An 8,823-nucleotide genomic window follows, 5' to 3' on the forward strand; every position below is an offset into this window, starting at 1 on the left:
CCATGTTGTAGCAGGAAGGATCACCATGCCAATGAGAAACCAAATTGAGGCTGTTGGAATAGTACAATGCTTAATAGCTCAAATGTGTTGGCAATCTATAAAATGTTATGAAATAGTGTGCTCCAACCCCAACACTTGTGCCCCCCTGAAGTGTAAGCCCCACTGTATGCAGGGCCTGAAAGCACAATGCTCATTTTGCACATCAAGTGTGTTAGATACCAGACTAGATAAGTTGAGGATTACAACCCCAATTCTGATCAGCAATAAGCAGAATAAGGATGACATTGTACATGCAATTAAGTTAAAGCAAAATTTTTATTCAGTTATGAGGATCATAGGCAGGATATGAAAGCCATTTTCATTCTTCACGCACAACTCCTGCAACAGAAAATTGGGGAAAAACATGAATCTTATGGCAATTGGGTTGAGTTGCAAATCATTGTATCACACTGGTCTCAGTCCCATATCCGCATATCTCATCCAAACTGTCCACAGATTTATGAACTCATCACAGACCAGTAACATTTTTCAATTGCAGTCTCGTGGCAACTTACCTTATTACATTAGCCTGTAACCTGCAGAGAGAAAAAAAAAAATTACACCACAGAACAAAGATACAAGACTGAACCCAAAACACTTTTAAAATCAACTATTTTCATCTACACTGGAAGCCAACAAATATTTAGAATGTTTGCAGACTAGCTATATGCAAGTTTGCTCTTACAAGTTAGAGAAAAAAAAAAAAAAAAAAAAAAAACACTTTCTACTTTATTTTTCTTGTACTATTTTAAAAGGCATAATGAAAAAAAAAAATTGTAATTAGTGCTAAACTGTAATTCAGAGGAAAATTTATCGTCAGTTATCGCATCTGACGGCACTTCCTATTCCGGAGTCTCATCATGTTACAGTCTATTAGCACAAAGAAACTACTTTCAATTACAAAATAGGACTTGATACAGATGTTGGATAACTTACTTCAGTTTTAGTTACTGAGGCAGCTTCACCCTGAATAAAAAAAAAAAAAAAAAAAAAAACCCCATTTATATTTAATAAAATCAACTATCAGATGAATAAATACAGAAGTGATGTATTCAGAAAACCGCTTCTCAACAGGGGAGTTCTGCCGGTAATTCCAGCTATATTAGATTGTTTTCATCATGAATATCACTAATCCAGCAGTAAAGGTTGATTAGGTGGGAATTAAGACACATCAGCCTGAAAGTTACCTCTATCACACAACAGCTGTAGAACAAGCTTGCCAGGGGAGACATACTGAACAGAACAAAAGCTGGTGGTATAGCAGATTGCTTTGGCTCCCTCTGTAGACCAAATCCTCCCAGCTATTAAAGTTTAATGACTTTCTAATTTTTGCATACAGTAAGGCCACACATGTATGACTTAAAAGTTGTGCCCCCTCTGGATACGACTGGCTTTAACCAGTGATAATGGACAACTGTTGCATTGTACAATATTCAGGTACAACTTTCATGCAACCTTCTGAGGGTTAACATTGAAGTCTATGGACCTCAAGTTGCATGAAAGTCAGACCAAATTAGTGCATGAACTACTTTTAAGTTGCACATATATGAATGGGTATCATTCGAAAACATGGGGACCTTCTTGTCATGAAACTATGATGTGCAAAGTTGCATCACAAGTATGAATGGAGCCTAAAAAGGGAGGTTTATTATCTGTTTTGTTTACTGTCATTGAGGGTGAATCTCCCTAATGGAGGCAGAGACAGCAATAACCCCCAAAATGTTCTAATCCCTCTCCACTATCCAAAACTATATCCTGGCCCAAACATGTTTACAAGCCCAGGAGAAATAAATGTTAGACCAGGTCATATGAATAAGAATGAGTCTCCCAAACTTACTTCATGAGCCTAGGACGCTATTGTTAGGAGTCTGTCCCAGGCTTGAGTGCTCAAAAAGATGGCCATCATTTGATAACTGGGCCCAGTGCATGCACATCAAGGAGCTCAAGAGGCTAGGATTCCTTAGGCCTGAGAAGGCCAAAAGAACAGTCTTAAAATGTACTTGTTTTGCCATTTTATGCAACTGGCAGGAAAGGGGTGGGAGAAGTAGCAAACAAAGGTTACTCAAGACCTAGCATTTCTATATACCATCCCTAATGTCCCATTTCACCAGTTACCACCAACACAAGTGGAATGGCCACTAGTCAATCTCATTAGTAAAGTTTGCATTACCTTGGACCCAAAAGGTTTTGTCATGCATTCAGCCACAGTCCACAAGCTGCAAAATAAAAAAATGCAACATCAGTAAGGTTTAAACATAATAAAATATTTAAAAGGCAAAGCTGTGGGAGGGTTGAGTGACAGCTTATGGAACCAGTTGGAAAACCAAAGTTGTCAAAGCCCCTCAGTTTTTCTTGCATGATGTTGGAGATCCTGCTACTACGAGCTAGTTGCAGGCCTCGGTTTACATGCAGTGACTAAGCTTCTGCTTGCAAAAAACAGCTCAACTTCACAACCAATGTAACAAGAGCCCAAAAGACCATGCTTTGGCTGCACCTTTTGGTGCCTCATAGGCTGTGTGACATTGTTGTCACTGGACAAGGGTCAACTATAGTACTGTGTTTCTGCACTATGGAGAGAGACACATTTCAACGTGCAGGCCTACTAGAGAAATCTTTAAGCAGGACCAAAAAGACAGTGCAGCCTTCCTCCTTTGCAGGAGCATACTAACTTTAAAGCAGCAAAGCAAAAATTTAGCACAAGCTGACAGGAGAAGTTATATTGCAACATTGAGTAATTGTTACAACAGGAGTTGTAAAACTAAAGTTGTGATGTTGAGACAGATTTTCAACAAGGTTACAGCGCAATTTTATACAAATTGCTCCCTCAGTTACTATAAACTAACACTAAACAGAATGAAATCGGTCTTCAGTAACTTTGCAATTTGTAGCAATTGGCTGCAACTGTTCCCAATTTGATAAACATCCCCCTGTAAGATTTAAGTCTAAACCCTTTACATGACCAGACGGGTCTCCACCTGTCAGTTTTTCCAGATGGACCCAATTGAACCCTTCATTGCCCTCTATGGAGTGGCAGATGTAAATGGCTATGTGACTGTTAACACTCGCCAGCACCCAGGCACATGGGGATCTATTCCCCAGCCATCTAGTGGATTGGGTGCAGACAGGCGGTTAATTTATATCAGACTGCCCATAGAGAGCGGGATGTGTGCTCTACACAATTGGAGCGGACACAGACTAGCCATCCGTCGGCTCAGCAGACAGGTTCCCCGCTGAGCAGCTCCATGTGAAAGGAGTCCTAAAGAAAAGCAGGGATTTGACAGATTGCCTAAATTGCCCATGTGCATGTATGCCTAAATTACCCATGTGCATGTATCCTTAGGGACTAGTCAGTTCTGAGAGGTGAGCAACATTTTTTAAATGATGCGTGCACTTTGGATTGGTGGGTTCTCTGAGGCAATGCAACTTCTACAGAATATAAACTTTGACATGTACATACCCATTTCTAGTACCACTCAAACATGAGTGTTCACCGTGGGATGCACCATATGTGTAATAAATTCTTTGGAGTATACCTAAAAAAGGACAAAAAAAAAAAAAAAAAAAAAATATAAAGTCAAAAACGAATCCAGTACAACAATGGGGGAAAAAAAAAAAAAAAAAAAAAAAAAAAAAAAAAAAAAAAGCCTCATTTGAGCTACACTGCAAATATATGTGGCACTGAAGTTAACCCAATTCACTGATTACACAAGAAATAAAAATGAATCTAACCTACAAAACTCATGATACAGATATAATCTCCTTACTGAAGCATGCAAGTGTAATTTCCCGAAATGTTGCCAAGTAGGCACAAGAATCCCTAAATTGCGACCGTCAAGGAAATGTTTATCTAGGCTCACTACTATCCACAGCAGCAAATGAATGCTGTCATGGCTTGGATTAGAGCCAAAGTTTAAACAGTGCTAAAGCAGATTGTTCTTTAGGAGTACCACAGAGCAGAGAATGGATGGTGCCTGCAAAATTCAACAGCCGCTAAAACCCTGGACTTTTGATAGGAAAGCCCCTGTGCTCTAAAGCATCAATCTGCATTAACAGTCTTCAGTTTTTTTTTACTGAATATAAACTACCCATTGTGCACTCCTGGCATATTGTGCTGCTGGAATGATTCTTGTAAGCATGTGCGGGGTGATCACCCCCCCCCCCAAGCCAATCAAGAGGCTGATAACCCAGCAAGGATGTAACCGCCAAATTGCTTCAATGTGGAGGAGAGTATACTGTAAGCCATGCTCTGCTTTTAGGGCAAAATTTACACTATTCATAACAGGAGTATATAAAACAGATGACTCACCAAGAGCTTGGTACACAATGTATTTTCAGTGAGTTTAGTCAGGAACAAAAACCTATAAAAAAAAAAAAAAAAAAAAAAAAAAAAAAAAAAAAAAAAAAAAAAAAAAGGACTTCAGAGCAAAGAATTCACAACACATAAGTAAATCAGAATGCTTAAAGGCAACCTGGATGTAAGCACCAACACAAGTTGGCTAAGGACTCATCTCCCTAGTAAGCATCCCTGTGCCCACATACAAGTGACTTGCTCCCCATACCCTTGGTACCAGGTATGTTACTTTTACACAATTTAACAAAAAACATTGAATGGGCTACTCAGTGTAGTCGCAGGAAAACAGTGAGTGATGTTACTAAAACACAGTAACCAATCAGCTTCATTCTTTAGTCAAGCCTCGCAAATGAAAGCTAGAAGCAGACTGGTTGCCATGCACAGCTTCTCCTGATTTTGTCTGCTCCCATCTTAACACCCCATACACAACCCCCCCACCACCACCACCATATTGCAGTACAGGGTTAATGAGGCCTAATAACCCATTGACACCAAACTCTAAGGCCCCTTTCACACTGGGGCATCAGCAGTAAAGGGCTGCTATTTTTAGCTGCACTTTACCATCGTTTTGCAGGGGTTTTAACCCCCGCTAGCAGGCAAAACGACCCACAAAGCACCACTATAGCAGCACCCATTCAGTTAAATGGGCAGGAGCAGTGCATACACTGCTCCAAAGATTCTGCTTGCAGGACTTTAGCATCCTGCAGGCGCACTGCTCCACTGAAATCCCTCGGGCTTTCACACCAGAGAGACAGGAGAGGCTCTTTACAGGCGCTATGTTTAGCGCTGTAGCACTTGTAAAGCACCTCAGTGTGAAAGGGGTCTAAGGGCACTTTTACACTGAGGCGTCAGTGGTTAAGCACCGCCATTTTCAGTGGTGCTTTTTGGGCGCTAGCAGGGGCTTTTAACCCCTGGTAGTGGCTTAAAAGCACCACTGCCCATTGATTTCAATAGGCAGGGTCGCTTTAGGAGTGGTGTATACACTGCTTCTAAACAGGTTGGTGACCACTGCTCCAGGTAACTGGGTTTGAATTTCCCGTCCTCCGCTGGGTGAATTGTGAGAGCTCCAGGTGCTGGCGATTGCTATTCCAATGGTATAGGTGCAATGAAAAATCTGGACTGCCGCACTCCGGATTGGAATAAAGGTAAAATCTTTTATTGAAAAAATGACATGGTATAAAATCCGTACATTGCTCTGTTGAAGTGATACAGCATAACTTCTGACGCGTTTCATGCTCCCATAGAGCGCTTACTCATAGCCATAGCTTGCACCTATACCGCTTCTAAAGCGCCTCAAAGATGCTGCTTGCAGGACTTTAGTGTCCTGCCATTGCACTGCTCCAGTGTGAAAGCACTCAGGCCTTCACATTGGAGTGACAGGAGAGGCGCATTATAGGCGCTATTTTTTTTTAGCGCCTCAGTGTGAAAGTAGCCTTAAGCACACATTTTCAAAGATTTAAAGCAGAGGTTCTCAACCCTGTCCTCAAGTACCCACAACAGGCCATGTTTTGGGAATTTCTCTTACATAAAATAGCTGTCCAAAATACGAAACAATTGACTCTGATTTAAAAGCACCCGTGCATGATAAAGGAAAACATGCAAACATGGCCTGTTGGGGTACTTGAGAACCACTGAATTAAAGGATTGTCACATTAGGCAGTCCATTATAAATACACTACCTAAAGGCAAAGCTTTTTATTCTTCCAGGGAGGGTTGTAACCCCTGTCATGTATACCCCTTCTGCAATCTGTGTCCCAGAGGGGTGATTTCCTTCACTTCCTGCCCCATAGTAAAAAACAGGAAGTGAGGGGGATCTTGAGACCCTTGTGTCCTCATCAGAAGATTTTTCCCTATATTCCTGTTTTGTAAACACCCCAAAATTTGGCTGTCAGTCTTGAGGATAAGACTAAACAGGACAAATAAGATAAATCTCCTAAATGGGGAAAGAGGCAACAGTACAAACCTGACAAGGGTTAACACTTGTTTGCCTTTAGATCTACATTAAAAATTACAGGAGAGAAGCTTTGATTTGCCTGTAACTCCCTGTGCACTGAACTATTTCAGAGAAATCTATATACACAGTCACATCAGCCCATTGCCCTCCAGGAACTTACAATCTAAGAGTCCCAATTCAGTCAGGTGCCAATTACTCCAGCAGCAAGTGTGTGGGAGGAAACCCGCACAAGGAGAACATGCAAACTCCAGGCAGGTAGTGTCATGGCTGAGATGTGAACTAGCAACCCTCATGCTACTACCCACTTAACTATCCTGTCCAGACAGACCTAGCCTGCATGTTACACTGTAGTAGTATTAGGTAGAAGGCTTGTTAGGCAGGCCCCTGTATTACATGTAGAGGAAGAGCATAAAGTCCTATATAACAAGGTGGGGGTCTTATTAGACAGGTCCCTGTATTATACAGAAGGGGGAGCCCCCAGTCCTCCTGTATACAGTGTGTATAGTGACTATATAACAAGGTGGGGGTCTTATTAGACAGGCCCCTGTATTATACAGAAGGGGGAGCCCCCAGTCCTCCTGTATACAGTGTGTATAATGACTATATAACAAGGTGGGGGTCTTATTAGACAGGCCCCTGTATTATACAGAAGGGGGAGCCCCCAATCCTCCTGTATACAGTGTGTATAGTGACTATATAACAAGGTGGGGGTCTTATTAGACAGGCCCCTGTATTATACAGAAGGGGGAGCCCCCAATCCTCCTGTATACAGTGTGTATAGTGACTATATAACAAGGTGGGGGTCTTATTAGACAGGCCCCTGTATTATACAGAAGGGGGAGCCCCCAATCCTCCTGTATACAGTGTGTATAGTGACTATATAACAAGGTGGGGGTCTTATTAGACAGGCCCCTGTATTATACAGAAGGGGAGAGCCCCCAGTCCTCCTGTATACATTAGTGTGTATAATGACTATATAACAAGGTGGGGGTCTTATTAGACAGGCCCCTGTATTATACAGAAGGGGAGAGCCCCCAGTCCTCCTGTATACAGTGTGTATAGTGACTATATAACAAGGTGGGGGTCTTATTAGACAGGTCCCTGTATTATACAGAAGGGGAGAGCCCCCAGTCCTCCTGTATACATTAGTGTGTATAATGACTATAGAGCGTGTCTCTCCCCTCAATGTTGCTATCTTCCCGCACAGCACAGCAGGAGCAGCGACCGTCGGGGGAGAAGTGTACTCTGGGCCTCTGTATGACCGCGCTAGTTACATAACCACTAACTCGGCTTCGATCAGGGCCTCTTCTGGAACATTCCACCACACACCTCCAATACATACCTGCTTAGGTTCATCAGGGGACCGGGGAAGGGTACAGCGCATAGCCCGGCATAGAGGCGATAGCAGCCACGAGGATGGCTCCGGATTGCCTGTTCCCTCCATTCTGTTCTGCAATGCAACTCAGCCAGGAAGAGAACTAACAACAGCACGCTGCTCTATTTGTACTGGTAAACGCCCACCTTTCTTCTCATATGATTGGCTGACACTCAGTGGGCTGGACAACGCAACGCAGGACAAGAGAGCTGGGGAGGTTACATGTGCCATGCTTTATATGAGAATGAATGAATGACGTCCGTAATCTGTATGGTGACTGCACAGTAAACCTGTATGACAAGGTGAGGGGAAGAGTTCCTCACATGTGTGCTGAGATAAGGGTTCTTTCACATGAGTGTGAGGCTGGAAAAGAGAGGGTCTGCCTTCCTTCTATGACTGTTGCTTGTCTCAGAAGCTGTCATTGATGTGTCTGGTACCATGTGACAGGAAGCTGATTGCAGGATGAAGGGCTCACTAGAGGTGAAACTTGACATGTGCTTACTTTGGAGCTGGTGGCGGCCATTTTAATGAGGAACCAAAACCACTCAAATCCCAAGGGAAACATTTTTTCATGGGAAAGAAATAGCACATAAAAAAACAATAATGTGACGTATACAACTGCAACACAAGTTATATTGTAATTTAGCCCCAGTTCACACGGCAAGCGGCTTTGAAATTGCACGACTTTAGCGTATCTTCAAAGCCACCGGTCAGTGCGATTTCATGTGCGGCTTGCAAACATCTATGCAACTTCATGCACAGAGGTCTATGCAAGTAGCACATGAAAACTGCCAAAAATAGTGCAGGAACACTCTTTCAAAATCTGTGCAAGTCGGAGTTACACTGATTTGAACAGTTCCATAACCAGAGATAGGGTGCAACTTGTCATGCAAATTTAAGCTATCAAATCAGCTGAGCAGGAAAGGGCGCAGACTACCCCGTATCCAGGGCTGATCACTTGCATGTGATCCAGAGGCATAGCTAGAATCTTCAGGTGCAAGAAACCATGAAGGGCCCCCACCAGGGGCATTGCTGTGTCTACAAAAGATCTCGGGCTAAAGCCCATAACAGTGAAGTAAAAAAGGTCATACGCTTGGGCGGGCA

General features: G+C 42.7%; 1 long non-coding RNA gene and 6 other non-coding genes across 7 annotated transcripts; all 7 read right to left on the bottom strand.

Moving 5' to 3' along the window:
* Nucleotides 1–296: 296 nt before the first annotated feature.
* LOC141128252 (uncharacterized) lies at nt 297–7,857 on the bottom strand. The gene is made up of 7 exons (XR_012241666.1): nt 7,687–7,857; nt 4,346–4,397; nt 3,497–3,572; nt 2,210–2,255; nt 976–1,005; nt 555–575; nt 297–378 (listed from the first exon to the last, which is right to left on the bottom strand). It is a non-coding gene; the product is annotated as an uncharacterized lncRNA (long non-coding RNA).
* LOC141130759 (small nucleolar RNA SNORD99) lies at nt 448–520 on the bottom strand. Its single transcript, XR_012242520.1, has one exon. It is a non-coding gene; the product is annotated as a small nucleolar RNA SNORD99 (small nucleolar RNA).
* LOC141130733 (small nucleolar RNA SNORD49) lies at nt 836–905 on the bottom strand. Its single transcript, XR_012242496.1, has one exon. It is a non-coding gene; the product is annotated as a small nucleolar RNA SNORD49 (small nucleolar RNA).
* Nucleotides 1,090–1,161, bottom strand: LOC141130758 (small nucleolar RNA SNORD65). Its single transcript, XR_012242519.1, has one exon. It is a non-coding gene; the product is annotated as a small nucleolar RNA SNORD65 (small nucleolar RNA).
* On the bottom strand, nt 2,318–2,451 carry LOC141130740 (small nucleolar RNA SNORA44). Its single transcript, XR_012242502.1, has one exon. It is a non-coding gene; the product is annotated as a small nucleolar RNA SNORA44 (small nucleolar RNA).
* On the bottom strand, nt 3,814–3,947 carry LOC141130726 (small nucleolar RNA SNORA16B/SNORA16A family). Its single transcript, XR_012242488.1, has one exon. It is a non-coding gene; the product is annotated as a small nucleolar RNA SNORA16B/SNORA16A family (small nucleolar RNA).
* LOC141130727 (small nucleolar RNA SNORA16B/SNORA16A family) lies at nt 7,513–7,651 on the bottom strand. The gene has a single exon (XR_012242489.1). It is a non-coding gene; the product is annotated as a small nucleolar RNA SNORA16B/SNORA16A family (small nucleolar RNA).
* Nucleotides 7,858–8,823: the final 966 nt, after the last annotated feature.

The sequence above is a fragment of the Aquarana catesbeiana genome, linkage group LG02 (assembly GCF_042186555.1).
Source record: "Aquarana catesbeiana isolate 2022-GZ linkage group LG02, ASM4218655v1, whole genome shotgun sequence".
NCBI classification, from domain to species: domain Eukaryota; kingdom Metazoa; phylum Chordata; class Amphibia; order Anura; family Ranidae; genus Aquarana; species Aquarana catesbeiana.